The sequence below is a fragment of the Heloderma suspectum genome, chromosome 1 (assembly GCF_057233095.1).
Source record: "Heloderma suspectum isolate Gila_16-S chromosome 1, 16-S_ref, whole genome shotgun sequence".
Lineage (NCBI taxonomy): Eukaryota > Metazoa > Chordata > Lepidosauria > Squamata > Helodermatidae > Heloderma > Heloderma suspectum.
In genome coordinates this window covers 64,135,527-64,157,125 of record NC_139458.1, presented here as the reverse complement: position 1 = coordinate 64,157,125, position 21,599 = coordinate 64,135,527, and the positions used below count along the sequence as shown (strand labels likewise).

At 45.9% G+C, this 21,599-nt stretch overlaps 1 long non-coding RNA gene across 6 annotated transcripts in view; it reads left to right on the top strand.

Annotated features, from left to right (window-relative positions):
- Window positions 1-7,789: 7,789 nt before the first annotated feature.
- Window positions 7,790-21,599, top strand: part of LOC146357293 (uncharacterized) — a 534,301-nt gene continuing 520,491 nt past the window's right edge. For 4 of the 6 annotated variants that reach the window (XR_014789209.1, XR_014789215.1, XR_014789207.1 and 1 more), the window contains exon 1: window positions 7,790-8,987. This is a non-coding gene — a long non-coding RNA (uncharacterized LOC146357293). Of the gene's footprint in view, window positions 9,477-21,599 lie in introns of all 6 variants that reach the window. The other 2 variants (XR_014789208.1, XR_014789212.1) reach the window with 1 other exon arrangement.

Sequence of the window (21,599 nt, the reverse complement as noted above, 5' to 3'; positions counted from 1 at the left end):
TGTAGGGGCGCACTTTCTTACGAGAGCTTTAGGCTGTTTTATAGGACGAAGGCCGCCGAGTGAGTGGCTGCGATCTTTTCCTTTAAGTGGTAGAAACTTCTGCTTAAACCCGTGGGACTTTCCGCTAAGGAGGGATATAGTAAGTCCCGTAGATATCGGAGGGTTGCCTTGCTCACCCTTTTAAAAAAAGGAAATGAGAGGTGGTTGGTGTTCGTGATAGGAATTCTCTATTGGGATTGTTGTGTGATTTTTTTATTTCACTTGATTTTGTGCAATGAGTATTAAACCCGTCTACAGAGGGAGAAGTATTCTGTAGTTTAACCATGTAGACATCGATTTAGAAAGGCGGGGGGGGGTAATGGAGGGGGAAACGCCACCCCACCGCTCGCCTCCCTGCTGTTAACGCAGGCCCAGGTCCCCGTTCCTTACATCCTTCATCGGCTGCTGCAAGACGATACCAGCCCTTCCTGGCATCTCCGCGTTCTGGGGGGCACCTTGTGATCAGCATCTTTCCAGGTCTCCCCATAAAAGCAGACAGGTCTTTCTTGCCTGTTAACTCGGAAATAGATCCAGTTGACTTCGATGGGACATACTCCCAAGGAAGTGTGCTTCGGAGTTCAACCGCCGGAGATCCACTTTAGTTCTCCATCGTTTTTCTTGAAGTCCCAAGTTGTGCAACTAGCCTTGATTTGTTGTGTTTAAAAAAAAAAAAAAAACTCCCCAAGGTGGAAAATGAGGTTTCTACGGTGCATTATACGAGCTAAAGAAACAAAGGCTGAATCTGATTTCAGGCAGGATTCAAACTGGAACTTCAAAAAAAAATGGGGGGGGGGCTGTATGGGGATGGACCCCCCAACAGTTCAGCTTCCTCTTTTTTCTTTTTTTGGAAGGAGATTCCTGGGTTGGGAAACGGGAGTCCGCCCGGTAGCCTTTTTCTGCGGGTCTGGTTCCCTAACATAGAAACATTTTCAAATCTATGAGCCTTGAATGGACAAATACTTGCTATCAATATGGGACATGGCCCAGTGGCAAAAAAGCTTGAATGGGAACTCTGCTCAGGCGTTGGGAGAAACTAACGATGTGCCGCCGTCTTGCCATTACTGGGCGAGAAAGAAAGAGAGAGAGAGACCCTTTCTGATTAATAACTAGCAGGGTAATGTTGAGGGCTTTTTCTGCCCGATTGCCTTTTTGAATTAGAGCCGATTTCTTCACACTTCAATAGGGCCTGTCTCCTTTAAAATGACTGACAGATCTCTCTCTCCTTTCCCTCCGCCCGCCCTCCCTCTCTCTTTCCCTGAGACTTAATGATGTAAATTTTCTAATTAGTTAAATCACGTTGCTTAACGGCCTTAATATTTACTGGGCAAAAAAGTGATAATTCCTGATCGAATGTCTCGGAATAGCCAGAGAAATAACATGAGGCTTTTAAAAAAAAAGAGAGAGAGAGGAAGAGGCGAGAAAAAGGAGAGTGGGCGGGGGGTGTTAACATATAAGTAAAAACGTAGCTAAACTTAAGCCTGAAGCTTGCTCCCCCTCTTCTCCAAATACACACACATACACTCACACAAACCCACCCTCGCTTTTATTTTTCAATCAGCTAAGATTTAATTAGGAGCCCCCAGGCCGGACGATCTGATATTTTCTCATTAGTTTCCCATCAGTAATCTTGAGTGTTAGATTGGCTTAAAGGTTGTCAACATTTGACCAATTTTATTTAAGGAAAAGAAATCACGCATTATAGCTCCGGGACCTTAGATCTGAAAATAAATCCTGCTTGGATCAGCGGAACTAACAGGCGAAAAAAATGTTGACAATTTATCGTTGGATTTAATAAGTTGCATAATGTATAGTATACAGAGGAGGGGGAGAGTGGAACGCATCTACTTAGTGCCGGCAAAGTACACAGGAGCTGCAGCTGATGTGCATTTTGGTGCCTATGTCTTTCACCAACGGGTGTGAGAAACACCCGGCGGAGGTAAGATTTGGTTACAAGAACTGTAACCCTAGTAGGGTTTGGAAACTACAGGAGTCTCCCCTCTTTCATTGCAGGAAAACTGGAGTGTTTTCTTTCGTTCTTGCCAGTTAGACGCAACGTCAGAGCGCCCCCTGCTGGCTAAGGGACCCGACAGTCTCAGGCTGCGGCATCAGACTCAACGCGCGCACACAGAACGCCCCCGCCCCGCACGGGAGATTTCCTGCCAAGGCGGCTGCTGCGTGTGGAAAGAAAGAAACCGGCCCACCGACATCATACCTGCCTTGCCTGCAGGATTATATTATAAGTACAAACTCTTTGCAAAGTGCAATACTAGGAAGTGGTATTCCTTGTTGTTTCTAAGTACATGTCCGAGTGCGAGCCAGAAAATGAAAGGAGACTAAATTATTTCTTTACAAATCAAGTGAGTCCCTCCCGCCACAGTGTGACCTTTTGAGAAACGTTAGCTTTCCTCGGGTTTAAATTGCGACTGACCCCTTTCTGCCCAACGCTAAAACAAAGAAAAGCAGGTAACGTGGTGTCCTCTGAAATACAAAAGCGGCCATGCAAATTTCTAGCAACCTGGGAAGTAGCTGTCCTTCTCTGAAAACATCTTCCGAATCCGAACTGGTCACCCGAATTCATGCCCTGAACGTAGGCATAATAAACGTGGATGTCTTTCATAGGGTATGTTTATATATGCTCACAGAAAGTAGAGTAGGATCTAAAAGGGACAGTGAGAGTCCATCTCTCCCTTTCTATATCACGTTAGCAGCATGATCCTACACGCGTCTACTTAGAAACAAATCCCACTGAGTTCAGTGTGGCTTCCTTCCAAGTAAGTGAATAGGACTGCAGCCTAACAGGGCCATCCAATACATGTCCAGAGTAGACAGAGTAAAGCCCATTGAGTTCAAATAGGCTTACTTTCAGGTAAGTAGGTATAGGACTGCAGCCTAAATTGCAAAAAGAAAAGCAGTTGCTCTAGGAAACATGCTATAAATTATGAAAGGACCACTCCAATGTAAAACACACTTATTCGGAATTATTAGCATTATTATTAGCAGCACCTTAGTAAACATATTTAGGATTGCATTGAACAGAACAATACATTCCTAAGGAATTTCCCACATAGGTGGTGATCTAGCAAGGAAACCGATATCAGCAGAAATCCGCAAACCACATTCTCTTGAATAGTTGAGGGGAAGTCTGGTAGCTGGCTTTAACTGAACTCTCCAAAACTAGTGTTTTACAGATTTCACTAGTCAAGTAATCCCGTTGGGCCAAGGTGATTTTCACTCTGCACTTAGCTTGCTCAAAAGTGCATTCCCCCAGTGACAATTATGGGATCTGCTTTTGAGAAAATGTGTTTAGAATTAAAGGAGCTAGTCCTAATGAAGTCAGCAGTGATCCACGAACTTCAGATTTACTGGATGATGGACCAAAGTCTCAGTCTTTCTTGGGCACTTAGAAGAAAGTGACCTGCAAATTGGGGTCCAGTTAAACCATAAAGAGCTTTGGCCATCCTATTGCTCATTTAATGCTCAAAGGTGTTTTTGTATTGTTTTAAAAGACCAACAAGGATTTCTGTGTAGCCAAAAATCTTCGTATGGCTCTAAGTGACAGAAAGTCGCCTTTATTATTATTTTCTTAATTACTTATACAAATGCACATTTCAAAGGGGGCCTGCTGCTGCTTTTCTTGTCCCTTTTCTCGAGATGCTGCCGCTTGAAGGGAGAAGGATTTGAACAGCTCATGTTGGAAAGCAGTGACATGTAAAGCAAGCAAAACAGTTTTAAAGGCACAAATAAAAGCATAAATCACTTGTGTTTAAAGAGACACTCGGGCCTCTGTATAAACTCAGGTACAGTTAAATATTTATAGTTTAAAGGGTTATTTTGTCTGCTTTAGGAGCAGAACCAGCAAGTTTACTAGGTTTCAGCATATAAAGAGAAAGGCAGACACAACATAGCAAGCAATGCAGAAGACCTGGTCTGGAGGGCGGGGGCAGGGGGCGGGCTGAAGGATGACAAGAGGCTTCTGATTTTATTTTTCTTATCAAGAATATATGGGAGGAGCGGAGGAATTTATCCGAGCAGCAAAGAGCATTTCCCCCTCCTTGAAACAAAGACATACTTTCCATTGCAAATCCCCCCCTCTCCCTGAGAGAGCGAGAGAGCGTGCAAACAACAACATTTATGAGAAGGGCACTCATAAAATTAATGTACCTTACTTTTAAAAAATCAAATGCTCACTACAGTTTGCCACGGCGCAGGTTAGTAAAAAAAAAACAAAAAAACTTAGACTTCCTGACAGTCTTTTCAACATCTTAAGTAAATTATCCCAGCGATGGTCTTTGGAAAGGAGAAGCCCCCATTCCTTCCTAAGACACCTCCTAGCATTAATCTTAAACCAGTTGAAGATTATGATGGAAAGAAAGGGGGGGGGGGTTGAAATTACAAACCATGTTCTTTTCCAGTTACCTTCCCGCAGTTTCCCTTTCTTTTCTTTTTCTTCCTTTTTTTGCAAGCGGGCCAAATGTAGCAAGAAGAAAGGAAAACGTCAGAAAGAGAAAACAATTGAGGTGAATCCTGTTGCAATCCTGGTGCTAAAACATAAGGAAAGGGCTTCCTGACTGCTTTGTGGATTGGTGGAACTTGGGTGGGCATGGGGCAAATAAACAGCGGTGACACCCCAGGCAAGGAAACAGTCAATAAAAGGTAACTTCCAGAAAGGGAAGGGCGGAGGTATATCTTTATTTTCTTGACTATTCACTAAGAAAATCGGAACTATTCGATGTACAAATGACAGGAATTTGTTTTTAAAAGGGACTCCCTGCGTTCTGCGACTTTGTTTCTTGGACTAAACTAATTTTTGAGACACCTTTTTTATTATTATTATTATTATTCATAATACACGTGTATTTGTGAAATTAAAAAAGAAACAGTTTGGTTAATATTTCCAGGAATATGAATATCTCAAAAGAAAATAAACTTGACAAATATTAAAGTAGTTTTCCTTCTAGTCTTTTTACAACAGAGCACTTTTCCAATTGTATTTTATTTTTTAAATAGCTGGAAAACAACATTTTAACTTAAATACAAAAAAAAATTGTCAGTCACTGAACTGGCTAGATAATTCAAAGTAAATTTTTCTGTGAACCTGGATTTTGCACTGTAAAAATGGTGTCCAGAATCCAGTGCGATTTGAATAACAGAAAACCTACAATTCTATGGATGCCTACTGGGGAGTAAGACGCATTGAATGAATGAAAATGCAGGCTGTACAACTTTTTAAATGATGTTATATTAAACTGGATTTTTGCACTTTAGGAGCCTGGCGCTTAACCACATTTACTCGGAAGTAAGGCCCTAACCTTTCGATGGGACTTGCTTCGAAGTAAGTTAGCATAGTTAGCAACGTCTGGATAGTCAAAGCAAGAGGAGAGATTTCAAAGACCTCTGAAATTTTGGGAGTAACAAAGAGGCAGCAGCCGGCGTAGGTATAAATCAGGGGAAACATTTGCTTTGGAGTTTCCGACTGGAGCCGAGATGCTAGAGACGTCGACGGCCGGAGAAACTAAGGCTGGCTTCCCATGAAGGCTTTTTGATCCTGAAGCGAAAGCAGGGATGCTTCGTTCGCACGGAGGACGAACCCGTGCCTGAAACAAAGCGACCTCCCCTCGCCCAGGTATGGGTGGTGCAGGCGAAGAGGAGGATCCCGCGCTCCGCATCCTGCCGCTGCACCGACCTCACCCAGGGAGCGGAGATGCAGCTCTCCGAGTTAGACCAGACCCCGGGAGCTGGAGGGAAGCCAGCCCGCCCCCAAAGCAGCGGGGCGCCACCTTCGGAGCAGCAACGTCCACCCCCAAGCCCAGAGAGAACGAAGGGGCAGAGAGCGCCGAGCTCAGAGGGCGGGCAGGTGTGCCTTTCAGAGGCAGTCGGAGGAAGGCGCGGCGGAGATGGAGCCCCACAGCGGGAGCAGCTCCTGCTGCCCAGGTGGCCAGAAGCCCGGTCAACCTTGCTCTGAAGGGCGCCTCCCCTAAGCGCACCGACCGGGCACGTCCTCACCAGACTCGCTGTGCACCATGGAAGGTGTTTGTAAGCGTGTTTGCAGGTCAGCACCGAAGCACCTTCCTTGGAAGTAGCTCGCCCGCTGTCTTTCGACAGGAACAGGTGCCGGCCGGGCCCCAGGTTCTGCGGAGTAACGCGCCCTGCCCTGCCCTGCCCTGCCCGCCCCTTTCTCCAGGTCTAGAAGCGGGGGAAATGTACTTTGCACGTCCTGAGAGGCTCGCTCTCGAAAGCTAACACTGGACATGCCCCGCAGCTGCCTTGACTTTCGAGAGGGGGTGAAAGAACCATTGATTTGGAGGCTGCGTCCTGGTGAACTCGGGGACAAGTTAAACCATGATTAAGTCCCATTACTGTCCTCTGGAAATCCGAGAAAGATGGTCGGGTTGCACATGGCACTTGTATCACAGGGTATCTCTTGAAATCTATGTTATGTACAAAATGGTAGCGTTATCGTCCCATCGTTCTACACATACACGGAGATACACGCCACGTGATGTAGCTGTTTTGTTTTGCTGCTACAAGCTCCGCTTAATTATAGGACAAGGGGCGGTTCCCATTATTTTCAATGGGCTTCCGTAGGAGTTCTGTCCGGAGGATCGTGCCCAGTGGGTAGCCACAAATGCAACGCTTTCCAGCATCGTTTCCTTGAAAATGTCATCCCGAGAGACTCACAAACTGGTTATTCCTGCATGCTTGGGGTTTTTTTCAACAGTTTTGCTAAAATGAAGAATTCGGATTTAAACCGATTTAATCCCATTAAAATCAACAGGACTTCATTTAAAACCCAATACCACTTCGATAAATCGGCTTAAAAACAAGTTCTTCGGCTTAACTGCTTTATTGATCAGGCTATATTTACATTTCCCTACATAGTTGTTGACACGAGTGATTTTTTTTAAATGGTTGTGCCAAAAGAGAGAGAAGAAAATGAGAAGAAACTGAAGAAAAGCTGGCTTTACTAGCAAACATGATGCATCTCTCTCTGTCTCTCGGCAGCGATGGGGGGCAAAGCTGTGATTCCGAAGAGCGTGCTAATAGCTGCCTTTGTTGTTATAACCTTGGTTCAATCAGGTTAGCCAGATAAGGCTGCAATCCGCGTGTCTACACCCATTGACTGCAGTCCTATACATGTCTACTCAGAAATAAGCCCCACTGAATTCAGTGGAACTTCCTCCCAGGTAAGAATGTATAGGATTGCATCCTAACTCTGCATAGGATCGGGCTTCCCTGTCTTCAAGGTGTCAGGGGTAAAACACATTAAAACAAAAAACAAAGTAGTTGTTTGAGCTGCGCATTTATTCCAGGAATGGCGATCGTAGAGCTGTAATGCTCCCCACTCCCCTCCCGGAGCAAACAGCCTGCTTTCCATCGGCACACTCAGACACATCTCAGGTAAGGTGTCACGCGAAACTATTTTTAACTGAACAAAAGAATGGGCAAACATCTGACGTCTGCCGGCTACATTCTTATCTTGTCATGCGGGGGAGGTGGGGGGGAAGAGACTTAAAGACACAGATTTACATACTCAGAAAGCCAGTTCCTTCTGCCTCCTTTGCATGACAACATTTAGCTCTTTTTGAGTAGAAAGAGGGAGGGGTTCTCATTAACCCCCCCCCCGCCTGATAGCCAATTCTGAACGTCTTAAGAGATCTCACTAGACTCTCTAAAAACGAGCCACAAAAATCTGTGAAGAGGGACACAATCGGAACTAAGGAGGGCGGGGGGAGGAGGAAAGGGTTAAAGGGGCTGCTTTCCCTACGGCAGGTTTGGGGGAAATGGCTGGTGAGGTCAAGTGGCACATTGCAAAAAGCCCTGTTGCAAGAGTAGAAACTTTTATTTGGAGACTATACTAGATCGGCTACTGCTGGTTTAGATCTGGCAAAGAAACTCTCCGCTCCCATGAAATTAACGTGCCGTTGGGTCTTGGGAGCAGAAACACTCTGCCCGGTTTCAAACCCGGCGAAGGTGGACTATCTGTAAGAGCCCAGGCCGGTCTGGGATCGGCGCGTGTGCCCGCGAGCTGCCTCATTCAGACGTGCGTCAAAAGCGAAAGTCAAGCCAGGCTGCGCGCTGAGCAAGGGAGTCCGAGCTGGATTTACGGCCAGCTCTAGTAGCCGCCCCACTCGAGGCGATTGATCGCGATTTCCCCATCAGCAAAGCTATTAGCGAGATAGAGCGCGAAGGGGTGAGCAGGGCGCGGGTCTCGCTGATGCCCGTCGTGAACTCGGGTCAGCAGTCGCTTCCTCCGCCTTCCCACTCCCCCGACTGCAAATCTCCCAGCCCGCGCATTTCTTGGCGAGGACGACGGCGGCGGCCCCGCTCTTAACACGGCGGCGCTGTCAAGGCGCGACAGCCCTGCTCCGCTTCCCGAGTCCAGGAACCGTGGGGCGAAGTCGGCGGAAGGGGCGTCGAGGGCCAGGGGCGGCTTCATCAGATCAGAGTCGGGCAACGTGGTGGTGGCGGGCGGGGGGGCGGCTGCCTGCGCTCTGCGAGGCGAGGTATGCTGGAGCGTTTACCAAGTTAACAAGGTGGCAATTAGAGATAACGGGGAGGCGAAAAAACCCACGTCCGGGTGGCTGGCGCGTCAAACATAACGCGAAGGGGGACGGGCGCGGGCCTCCGCGGCAGCGCCTGCCGGCGCGTCATCGCCCGGTGCGAAACTGGCCGGCGCGGGGGCACGGAACGCCCGAAGGTCAAGAGAGGGCCAAGCGCCTCCCAGGGCCTCCCGCGCCCCCTTTCTAAGCGAGGAGCAGCGGCCGAGACGGCGCTTCCTTCCGCGCCCTCGTTCCGAGGTCAGCTGTGGCTGGTGACGCGCTGGTCTGGCACTTGCGCTCTGGGCTCACATCCCCGCTGGGCCACGAACGCCCCCTAAGCAGCCGCTGCCCGTGGGTGTTCGCTGAGAGGAAACAAGTTCCGCTGAGGTCAATGGGATTTACTCCCAAGTAAGTGGGGCTAGGAGAGCAGCCTAAGCAAGCTTATTTGGAGAGGAATCCCTGCTATGGCTTCGTGGGGCTGGTGGCTCCCATTTCAATGGGTCTCTGGATCCATTCCGGGTTTCAGTCAGAACCAGCCAGAACTCTAAAGGAACGGTGCAGGGTACTGAACCCTATCCCCCAAATAGGTTCAGCACTTTGGATAGGTTCCTTAGAGCTCTGACTCACATCCGGAATGGATGCACAGCCCCACCGAAATCAGAGCCACCAGCCTCCACTGTTAGGACTGAGTGTGAAATCCGCCCCTGGCAAGTGGTTCTACTCTGCCACAGTGCTGCGTCTGTAAAATGGAAATATGACGGAGAAGAACAGTGTGGCATGCCTGAGCGTGGCGGGTGGTTATTTCGGAGGCTCCTTGTCTTGCTATTCTCTGCATTAACCTGACCTGACGGGGGAAAGAGTGCCATTGTTTCAAGAAAAGTGAGCCATGGATCACAGGTATCAACCCTTGTAACCCCTGCCTGGCTTTACATGGTGCCTTCTTGCCTGTCTTCCTCTGCAGCTGCTGGAGTCAATGAAGAATCAGGACTTCTTTAGTCAGTTGTGTAAGGGCCAAAACAGGCATTGCTTTAAGGATGTAATCCTAGACAGAAGAAAGTCCTACAACTCCCAGCATACCCCAGCCAGCCATTTTGCCTCCAGAGTAGGCACAGAGGCCTGAACTGGGTTGGGACCCTAGCATGAGGAGTAGGAGGGCTTTTAAGATCTGGATTGGCCCCCTGTGCCTACTCTAGAGTAAAAATGAAAAGACGACATAGCTGCTAGACACACACGTCTTAAGTAATGTCTGCGCTGTGGCCTCACAACTTGCTCAGAAGCTCTTTCCCTTGCCCCATGTTCAAGTCCTGCTACAGCTTGAGGAGAGAAACTGTGGACCTGGTCCTGCTACTGATTTCAGTGGCATTTACTGCAGCTTTCCCCAAGCTACTGTGTGGAAGCCTGTGCTAGCCCCAAATTGAAATCAATAGCTTTGGGTAATGTTTCTCATCATAAGAGTCATTATAGGATCATAAGAGTCCAAATATTGGGTTGCATCTAATGCTAGTCTTACTCATTTCAACGGGTCTAGTCTAAGTAAGACTAGCATTAGATACAACCCCATGGTGGTGTATGTATCAGTTGATATATGAACTCTTGCAAACCTCAAACCACTTCGCTCAGAAGCACACACATCTTACTCTTACTCAATGTATTAAAAGTGGTTTTAAAATAGTAGCCTCAACAAAGAGGCCAGAGGGTGCTTGTTGTTACTGTTTGAATTTCTGAAAAGTTGCCATAGATTTGGGAAGCCAGTCAATTTAAACATATAAAATAGTTTCTTTAAATTAGTGTAATTCTCTTACAGTTCTAACAAATGAATGCCAAGTATTTAGTAGGACAAAGTATTTCTTATTGATTGGTAGTGCTGCCAGATTCTCGCTATGGGATGGTGCATACATCCCTAAATGCTCTGAAGCATCAATGCAGGTATTGCATTTCTTGCACAAGTTTGACCTGAAACGAAAGGCAGAAAGTCAAGGTGGGTAGCTACAAGAAAGAGGGCCTTTTCAGTGGTGGTGCTCCATTTGTGGAATGCTCTCCCCACAGAGAGGCTCGCTTAGCACATATGTTGTGGTCTTTCCAGAGCCAGGTAAGACCTTTTTATTCTCCCAGACATTTTAAGAACTGCTTTTAGTACTCTATTCTGTTGATGGTTTTAATCTGGTGTTATGATGTTGTAATGGTTTTATCTTGGTTTTATTCTGTGCCATTTTTGTTTGTTTTAATATTTGTACTGTATCTTTTAAAATTATTGTACACTGCCCAGAGAACTTTGGTTCTTGAGTGGTTTAAAAGTACAGTAAATAAATTCCAAATTCTTGTCTCCTCTTCCCTCCAGTAAAAGAATAATAAATTACATAAATGGACAACTTGCTGCTCATTTAATAGTTACCCATTGTTCTGCTAGATGTGACTCCCCCACAAGCAACCACAGCAGATACAGGAAAGGTGAAAGCACAGTCCTCTGGCTATCCGCCCGGTCAAATGCCCAACCCTGTCTTAAAGCTGAATATTGTTCAGACTGAAATTCCTGCTTATGCCTAACTGCTTAATCTTCAAGGGAAACAGCTACCCTGTAAATCTGTGATTTTAGGTGATATACATTTTTAAGTGTCTTTAAACATTCAGTCCTAAGAACATTTCCTTAGAAGTAAACCCCACTGAAGTCAATTTGACTTATTCTGAGTGAAGATAGGCAGACTGGGCTGTATAGCCTTTGTTGTTGTTGTTGTTGTTGTTCAGTCGTTCAGTCGTGTCCGACTCTTCGTGACCCCATGGACCATAGCACGCCAGGCCTTCCTGTCCTGCGCTCTCTCCCGGAGCGTGCTCAAGTTCATATTCATTGCATCCGTGATGCTATCTAGCCATCTCATCCTCTGCCGTCCCCTTCTCCTTTTGCCTTCAGTCTTTCCCAGCATCAGGGACTTTTCCAGGGAGTTTTCTCTTCGCATTAGGTGGCCAAAATATTGGAGCTTCAGCTTCATTATCTGTCCTTCCAAAGAGCAGTCAGGGTTGATTTCCTTTAGGATGGACTGATTTGACCTCCTTGCAGTCCAGGGGACTCGTAAGAGTCTTCTCCAGCACCACAGTTCGAAAGCATCAATTCTTCGGCGCTCAGCCTTCCTTATAGTCCAGCTCTCACAGCCATACATTACTACTGGGAAAACCATAGCTTTGATTAGACGGACCTTTGTCGGCAAGGTGATGTCTCTGCTTCTTACTATGCTGTCTAGGTTGGCCATAGCTTTCCTCCCAAGGAGCAAGCGTCTTTTAATTTCATGGCTACAGTCACCGTCTGCGGTGATCTTGGAGCCCAAGAAAGTAAAATCTGTCACTGCTTCCATTTCTTCCCCTTCTATATGCCAGGAAGTGATAGGGCCAGATGCCATGATCTTCGTTTTTTTAATGTTGAGTTTCAAACCAGCTTTTGCACTCTCCTCTTTCACCCTCAACAAGAGGCTCTTGAGATCCTCTTCGCTTTCTGCCATTAGGGTGGTATCGTCTGCATATCGGAGGTTGTTGATAATTCTCCCGGCAATCTTAATTCCGATCTCTGATTCATCCAACCCGGCATTTCTCATGATGTACTCTGCATATAAGTTAAATAAGCAGGGTGACAATATGCAGCCTTGTCGTACTCCTTTCCCAATTTTGAACCAATCGGTTGTTCCATGTCTGGTTCTTACTGTTGCTTCTTGACCCTCGTACAGGTTTCTCAGGAGACAGGTAAGGTGGTCTGGTACTCCCATCACTTTAAGAATTTGCCACAGTTTGTTGTGATCCACACAATCAAAGGCTTTAGCGTAGTCAATGAAGCAGAAATAGACGTTTTTCTGGAATTCTCTTGCTTTCTCCATGATGCAGCGAATGTTGGCGATTTGATCTCTAGTTCCTCTGCCTCTTCGAAACCCAGCTTGTACTTCCGGTAGTTCTCGGTTCGCATACTGCTGAAGCCTAGCTTGTAGGATTTTGAGCATCACCTTGCTGGCATGTGAAATGAGCGCAATTGTACGGTAGTTTGAACACTCTTTGGCGTTGCCCTTCTTTGGAATTGGAATGTAAACTGACCTTTTCCAGTCTTGTGGCCACTGTTGAGTGTTCCAGATTTGTTGGCATATTGAATGCAGCACTTTAACAGCATCATCTTTTAGGATTTTAAATAGCTCGGCTGGAATACTGTCATCTCCGCTAGCTTTGTTGTTACTAATGCTTCCTAAGGCCCACTTGACTTCACTCTCTAGGATGTCCGGCTCAAGTTCAGTGACCGCACTATCATGGCTATCAGGGACATTCAAATCTTTCCTGTATAGTTCTTCTGTGTATTCTTGCCACCTCTTCTTAATCTCATCTGCTTCTGTTAGGTCCCTGCCTTCTTTGTCCTTTATCATGCCCGTCTTTGCACAAAACGTTCCCTTGAGATCTCCAATTTTCTTGAAGAGATCTCTAGTCTTTCCCATTCTGTTGTTTTCCTCGATTTCTTTGCATTGTTCATTTAAGAAGGCCTTCTTGTCTCTCCTTGCTATTCTCTGGAACTCTGCATTCAGTTGGGTATATCTTCCCCTTTCTCCCTTGCTTTTCGCTTCCCTTCTTTCGTGAGCTACTTGTAAAGCCTCATCAGACAGCCACTTGGCTTTCTTGCATTTCTTTTTCTTTGGGACGGATTTCGTTGCTGCCTCCTGAACAATGTTACGGACCTCCGTCCATAGTTCCTCAGGCACTCTGTCTATCAGGTCTAATCCCTGAAATCTATTCCTCACCTCCACTGTATATTCATCAGGGATATGATTTAGGTCATACCTGAAAGTTTTAGTGGCTTTCCCTACGTTCTTCAATTTAAGCCGAAATTTTGCAAGAAGCAGCTCATGATCTGAGCCACAGTCAGCTCCAGGTCTTGTTTTTACTGACTGTATGGAGCTTCTCCATCTTTGTCTGCAAAGGACATAATCAATCTGATTTCGATATTGACCATCTGGTGACGTCCATGTGTAGAGTCGCCTCTTGTGCTGTTGGAAAAGAGTGTTTGCTATGATCAGCATGTTCTCTTGGCAAAACTCTATTAGCTTTTGTCCTGCTTCATTTTGTACACCAAGGCCATGCCTGCCTGTTATCCCGGTGATTTCTTGACTTCCTACTTTAGCATTCCAATCCCCTATGATGAAGAGGACATCTTTTTTTGGTGTTAGTTCTAGAAGGTGTTGTAGGTCTTCATAGAACCGATCAACCTCAGCTTCTTCGGCCTCAGTGGTTGGGGCATAGACTTGAATTACTGTGATGTTGAATGGTTTGCCTTGGATTCGTACTGAGATCATTCTATCATTTTTAAGATTGTACCCCAGTACTGCTTTTCCCACCCTTTTGTTGACTATGAGTGCTACTCCATTTCTTCTAAGGGATTCTTGCCCACAATAGTAGATATGATGGTCACCTGAATTAAATTCGCCCATGCCTGTCCATTTGAGTTCGCTGACTCCCAAGATGTCGATGTTCAATCTTGCCATCTCATGTTTGACCACCTCCAGCTTACCTTGATTCATTGATCTGACATTCCAGGTTCCTAAACAATATTGTTCTTTACAGCATCGGATTTTCTTTTCACCGCCAGACACATCCACAGCTGAGTGTCCTTTCGGGTTTGGCCCAGCCACTTCACTCTTTCTGGCGCTACTTGGAAATACCCTCTGCTCTTCCCCAGTAGCATATTGGACACCTTCCGACCTGAGGGGCTCATCTTCCGGCGTCATCTCTTTTAGCCTTGTGATACGTTCCATGGGGTTTTCTTGGCAAGAATACTGGAGTGGGTTGCCATTTCCTTCTCCAGTGGACCACATTTTGTCAGAACTCTCTGCCATGACCTGTCCGTCTTGGGTGGCCCTGCACGGCATAGCTTATGGCTTCACTGAGTTACGCAAGCCCCTTCGCCACAACAAGGCAGTGATCCATGAAGGGGTATAGCCTTTAGCAGTTGGCATGTCCTGATCCTAAACATGTTTTCTGCAAAGTCAATGAGATTTACTTCCTTGTAAGCCTGTTTACTTCCTTGTAAGAATGCAGTCTTGGCTTACAAAGTGCTTAACTATTTTTAACTGCTATTAATAGAGCCCTAGGTTGAAGATGAGTTAATAATATTTCTGAGAATGTTTTTTTTAATGAGTCCACATTACCTTGGGACAGGGTTACCAACTTTTGAACCAGCCTTTTTAGTTGTTCCTTAAACAGCAGTGATGCAATTTGCAGGTGATCATTGGTACTTTGCAGAGTACAAGTGGACAGTCCCTGCCTCCAGGAGTCTAAAATGCAGTCTGGGGAAACAACAGAAGAAGGGAGGGAAGTGGAGGCAGGCGTAAACAGGGGGAAGAATGTGGGATTCAGTAAAGCATGGGAACTCGGGGGTTGTGCCTAGTTTTCTTTGTATCACCAAACCTCTGTTAAACACTTCTAGTTCCCTATCCAGTTGGCAAGCCTTTCATGTCTGGTAATAGCAGGAACATGGTACAGATTTTTTTAAAAATTCTCTATACTGTCATTAATCGTCACACCAGTTTTATAAGGCAAATCAGAAGGTAAATGTCTAAATATTTTGGACTTCAACTCCCAGAAGCCCCTGTCAGCATGGCCAATGGTCAGGAATGCTGGGAGCTGAAGTCCAAAACATCTGGAGATCCACTTTTTGCCCATACCTGTGGTGGTAGATGATTGTTATTGCTCTTTTAAATGAGATTAAGAAGAGGTGGAAATAATACACAGAAGAACTATACAGGAAAGAGCTTAATGTCCCTGATAGCCATGATAGTGCAGTCACTGAACTTGAGCCGGACGTCCTCGAGAGTGAAGTCAAGTGGGCCTTAGGAAGCATTACTAACAACAAAGCTAGCGGAGATGACAGTATTCCAGCTGAGCTATTTAAAATCCTAAAAGATGATGCTGTTAAAGTGCTGCACTCAATATGCCAACAAATTTGGAACACTCAACAGTGGCCACAAGACTGGAAAAGGTCAATTTACATTCCAATTCCAAAGAAGGGCAATGCCAAAGAGTGTTCAAACTACCGTACAATTGCGCTCATTTCACATGCCAGCAAGGTTATGCTCAAAATCCTACAAGCTAGGCTTCAGCAGCATGTGAACCGAGAACTACCGGAAGTACAAGCTGGGTTTCGAAGAGGCAGAGGAACTAGAGATCAAATCGCCAACATTCGCTGGATCATGGAGAAAGCAAGAGAATTCCAGAAAAACGTCTATTTCTGCTTCATTGACTATACTAAAGCCTTTGATTGTGTGGAACACAACAAATTGTGGCAAATTCTTAAAGAGATGGGAGTACCAGACCACCTTACCTGTCTCCTGAGAAACCTGTATAAGGGTCAAGACGCAACAGTAAGAACCAGACATGGAACAACCGATTGGTTCAAAATTGGGAAAGGAGTACGACAAGGCTGCATATTGTCGCCCTGCTTATTTAACCTATATGCAGATTACATCATTTAGAAACGCCGGGTTGGATGACTCACAGGTCGGAATTAAGATTGCCAGGAGAATTATCAACAACCTCAGATATGCAGACAATACCACCCTAATGGCAGAAAGTGAAGAGGATCTAAAGAGCCTCTTGTTGAGGGTGAAAGAGGAGAGTGTAAAAGCTGGTTTGAAACTCAACATTAAAAAAACGAAGATCATGGCATCTGGCCCCATCACTTCCTGGCATAGAGAAGGGGAAGAAATGGAAGCAGTGACAGATTTTACTTTCTTGGGCTCCAAGATCACCGCAGACGGTGACTGTAGCCATGAAATTAAAAGACGCTTGCTCCTTGGGAGGAAAGCTATGGCAAACCTAGACAGCATAGTAAGAAGCAGAGACATCACCTTGCCAACAAAGGTCCGTCTAATCAAAGCTATGGTTTTCCCAGTAGTAATGTATGGCTGTGAGAGCTGGACTATAAGGAAGTCTGAGCGCCGAAGAATTGATGCTTTCAAACTGTGGTGCTGGAGAAGACTCTTACGAGTGTCCTGGACTGCAAGGAGGTCAAAAAAGTCACTGGAAAAGACCCTGATGCTGGGAAAGACTGAAGGCAAAAGGAGAAGGGGACGGCAGAGGATGAGATGGCTAGATAGCATCACCGATGCAATGAATATGAACTTGAGCACACTCCGGGAGAGAGCGTAGGACAGGGAGGCCTGGCATGCTATGGTCCATCAGGTCACGAAGGGTCAGACACGACTTAACGACTGAACAAAAACAACAATTGCTCTTTTAAAGATGGAGACCCAAGGCTGTGAGACAATGAGTTGGTGCATGTTTATCTGGAGCCCACAATTTAATTGTGGATGAGGGGCCTGACCTGGTTTATATCATTGAGACCTGGGTGGGGGAGCTAGAAGATGTGACTCTGTCTCAGCTATGCACCCCCCGCCCCTGGCCAGGCATTCAGTGCAGCATCAGCGTAGCCTTGGACATCAAGGATGGGAGAGTTATGGTAATGTTCTGCCCAGCAGTCTTCCCGAGGTGATGACAGTGATCTTGGATTCGTGTTGGAGATTCCCAGGATGATTGTCTGGGGGTGGGGGCAGCTTCAAAACCTGTGCCTTGTCTGGAGCAGCTTAGGACATAACCATGGGGCTGTTCCAACTTGTCATTGGCTCAATACTTGTATCAGGACACATTCTGGATTTGGTTTTCTCAGCAATATAGGAAGATAGTGATGTGAAATCCCTCACTTTCAGATCTGTTCCCTAGTTGTGGTCAGGTCGCTTCCTGTTGAGGTTTAGGCCTTCCGTGACTTTATTCCTTTGCAAGGGTGAGGGCCCTATTAAAATGGTCTGCCCCAGAGTCTAATGGATTTGTAAGGGCTCTGTGGGATTTTTTAGCTGGTTCGGCTGGCAGTCCTGTTGAAGCCCTGGTTGTTTTCTGGAATGGAGAGACAACTCGGGTGACTGGCACAATTCTCCCAGGCACTGTCTTCTCCTGAACAGAGCCCATGTGGCTTTGCTGAGGGCAATGAAACAAGCTAGAAGAAGCCTGAAGTGCAGGGAGAGGAAAACTCACGATGAGCCTGATTGAACACAAGTTAGAGCCCATTCTAGGGCTTACTCTGTGGCAGTGATGGAAGTGATGAGACCATTTTTCTCCCTCACCATTGCATCTTCTCAGTGTCATCCAGTGTGATTTCCCAAGAGGTGAGGGACTTTTCATTGTCTGATCAAGGGGGATGATCTGGTGGAATCCATGGTAGCTTTAACACTTTTACAAGACACCTCGACAGTAAAACAAAACCAAAAACAGCCAAAAGGAACTGTGTTGACTTTAAGAAAAATTTCAGAATCCTTATTGGTGTAATACCTTTATTGGGCCAATGAAAAGATCATAAAAAGTGTGCATGGTTTTGAGATATCTTAATCAAGGAAAATGTTACAAAAAGCAGATTTGTCTGAAGGAGGCAGGGAATGGGGAGGAAAAGAAAACCTCACTTGATTGTTAAGTTCACAGTGTCTGCATGTTCGAAGTCTGAAGCTGAAGTGAGGGAGGAAGCGTCTGCAGACATGGAGCTGCCCCTACGGTCACTGGAAACCAGAAAAGGGAAAATATTTGATCCCCCATCTTGGAAATAAAAAATTCAGCTGTTATTCAGACATATTTCCATCTTGGTGAAGCACACAGGCCACTAATATGGACTTTGAAGGCAAAATCACCCGCATCCGTCATGACTTGGACTCTGAAATTAATGTGCCGTCAACAGTGGAGGTGTCCAGAACACAGTCTGCACCAGTTTTGAAGGATGATTTTTAGTTGATGGAGGCTGAAGATGTGGATAAGGAGCTTCGCCAAGTCCATCCAGCCACTTGTATACTTGATCCTTATTTTGTCATTTTTCTGAATAAGCCATTTTTCTGAATAAGCCATTTGTCATGGCTTATTAAATCTAGTATGGAGGAGATGTCTGGTTGAGTCCAGGTGTTTGTAAATGCCTCCTTGAGAGAGAGGAAGTGGTTCCAGCTTCTTTAAAAGAAACAATAATCCAACCACTCCTGAAGAAACCTAGCCTGGACTTGGAAGATATCAACAGCACCATGCTGGTGGCTAACATTTCCTTCCTGGGTAAGGTGCTTGAGAGAGTAGTAGCTAACTCCAGCTAACTTGGATGAAACTGATTTCTTAGACCTGATTTCCTAGATCTATTTCAATAAGGCTTGAAATGGATCCAGTCCACAGAAGATGGAGAGACTGTTGGTGGATGGTTCGTCCACCTGGGTGAATGGTATTCAGCCCATTCTGAAAAGAGTTGCACTCTCCTGAAAGGATCAGGTTCACTATCTGGGGCTGTTATTGATCCAGCATTGTCACCAGAGGCTTAGGTGGCCTCCGTGGCTCGAAGCAGCTTTGGCTGATATACCACTTGTGATCATGCCTGGATGACTATTGCAATGTGTTGTATGTGGGGCAGCTTTTGAAAAGAGTTTGGAAACATGAGTTGGTCCAAAATAGGGCTGCAAGATTAATGCCAGTTGCTTTGTCAGCTGCACTGGCTCCCAGTCTGTTTCTGGGCTCAATTCAAAGTGTTGGTCTTAACTTTTAAAGTCCTAAATGATTTGTAACCAGGTTACCAGCAGGATCACCTTCTCCTTTAAATATCACCTGCCCAAACCTCAGGATCCTTTTCAGAGGCTCTGCTCTGGGTGCCTGGGCCAAATGAAGTGAGGCGGGTGGCTACTAGGGAGAAGGCCTTCTCAAAGTTGGCATCCTGGCTGCGGCATAGCCTCCCCTGAGATGCACATGAAGATCTTTTACATTTTTATTTTCCAAGAGAATTGGTGCTCTTGAAATCTGGTGTGTAATTTATTGTACATTTTTGCTGCTAAACTAGTTTAAAGCAGGAGCTATCTAACATGCTCTAGGATTACTCAGAACAATGTTTGTCTTGAAATAAAATTTTGAATACATTGTTGAGTACCCCTTTTCTCTTGGTTTCATGATCATTATGGGTGGGTGGGTGTTCCTTCTCCCTCTTCTTTGTTGGCAGCTAGCCACAGTGACAACATATAGTTAAGAGACAGGGTTTGTGGCAAATTTCCAACAGCAAATGGGAATGTACCACTTGTGACCCATCAGACGGAATACAACTTACCAGGCATGTACTGGGCCTGCCAGCTGCTTGAGAAGCCATCCTGTTTTGTAGTCCTTTCCAGGCAGCAAAACCAGGTGGTTTATTGAGCCCCTGAGGGACTGCCATACATGGCTGGTGGGCTGTGCTTGGCTCAGTGGGCCACACATACTACAGGGCTTTTCTAATGCAGGAATTCTCCACATAACGCAGACAAAATTTATGCTCCATTCCGTCCTTCCCCTTGATTTGAACTCTACTCTGCGAGCACATTTACTAGTCAGTCCCATTGAAAGCAAGCCCCCACCCCTTCATACGTCACTGTACCAAGTACTGCCACAGTGACATATTGGGTTCAGTCTTGTGAATCCAATATGATTGTTATTGGAGCCTGATGACTGGTGGGCAAGGCCCACAAGACTGTGCCTGCCCATGTTGACCCAGACTTCCAAAAGTTACCATATTATAATGGCCGTGTGAGTCCCTCGCCTATGAAGTCAACTTTTTAAAGACTGGTGTTACTAAATGTGTTCCTCTAGACCTGTGTATAGCTTTGCCCACAGTCTCAAGAGTCTCAGTCATGAAGGGACCTTAGCTTTGCCAATAGGATAACTAGCAAGAGGGGACCCAAACCAACATGTGCATGCCGGCTTCTACAATAGTGGTAATTTATTAAACACACTCAAGAATTTAAGGTACACCCTCATTAATTGGGAAAACTGACTTGGTAGAGCATTTGTTACAAATAGTCAAAAGAAGCAAAGCACTCAAGCGAATCAGGCTGTAGGGAAACTAGCTTAGTTCTCTCAGTGGCTGGACCGAGCGCTATGGTGCGTGAGCTAGGCCATGGGCAGGCCTTCTGAATCCAAGGAGGCTGACGATAAACAGGGAGCGCTAACACTAGTGGGAGAGAAAAGAAAAGTTTGGGGTGAGTTTGCAAGAGTGGAGAACAGAGAAAGGGTTTCAAAGAGGCTTGTCCTAACAGTGGGTGGTGCAGTTGGTCTAATCCTGGTGCATAGTTGCTCTAACAAAAGGATAAGATGGGACAAGTTTACCTATGGCTGGAATACAAACACACTCCAATTTCCAGCACCTTGAGTGCGATCCCCTCTTGTTCCATTAAAGCCAGAAAAATGACTTGTTGCCAAGGCAAACTTCCAAGTGTTTGGCTTGGCTCCAAGCAGCTGAAGCAATAAAGTGGCAGGATGGGTACCTGACTTCTGGCACCAGGCTTCAGTTCTTCCCATTAGTTGATGAGGGGAAAGCTGCATAAAGTGGCTGGGCTTCCAAGAAATGTCCAAAATTAGACTCAATTGCACTCTCTTACACGCAACAGAAAAGTGGGAGCAGAGTAGAAGGCTACACTTTGTAGATAAGGGTCCAACTGAAAACAGGATTGAAGTCTGAAAGATACCTCTCCTTGGGTTTGAGTAACCTGTTCCTAAAGCTGAAGATCGGGGTACACTGAAACTCTTAGGGTCCCAATGGGAAAATAAGTCTGTTTGAAAAAGAGGTTGTAGCAGATCTGAGCAAAGGGAGAAACCAGCTGGCCAGACTGTGGGAAGTCTAGGCAAAAAGGTAGTGGAGCAGTGGCAGAACAGTGGGATTCTGTGCCTCTGGGCTTATCCAAGGGTCAATGCCGCACTTTGAAAAGTGGATGGAAACTTGTTGATAGTAGGAGAGGCCAGGAGACAAAGGTGCTTTCAGAAGCATGATCTCAGTATGTTACTGGTCCAATAGCCACGAATAGAACTGACAGAGTAAACCAGCACACTGAGGAGCCAGAGCTCAGATCCAAAAGCTTCAAAGGCACAAAAGGCTGTCAACCCTCCCTAACATGACAAAAACAAGAAAAGAGTAGGGAATGACTCCCAGGTGACCTCAACAGCTGTTCTGGGCAGAAACAGTAAGACTGGGACAACTCTTGG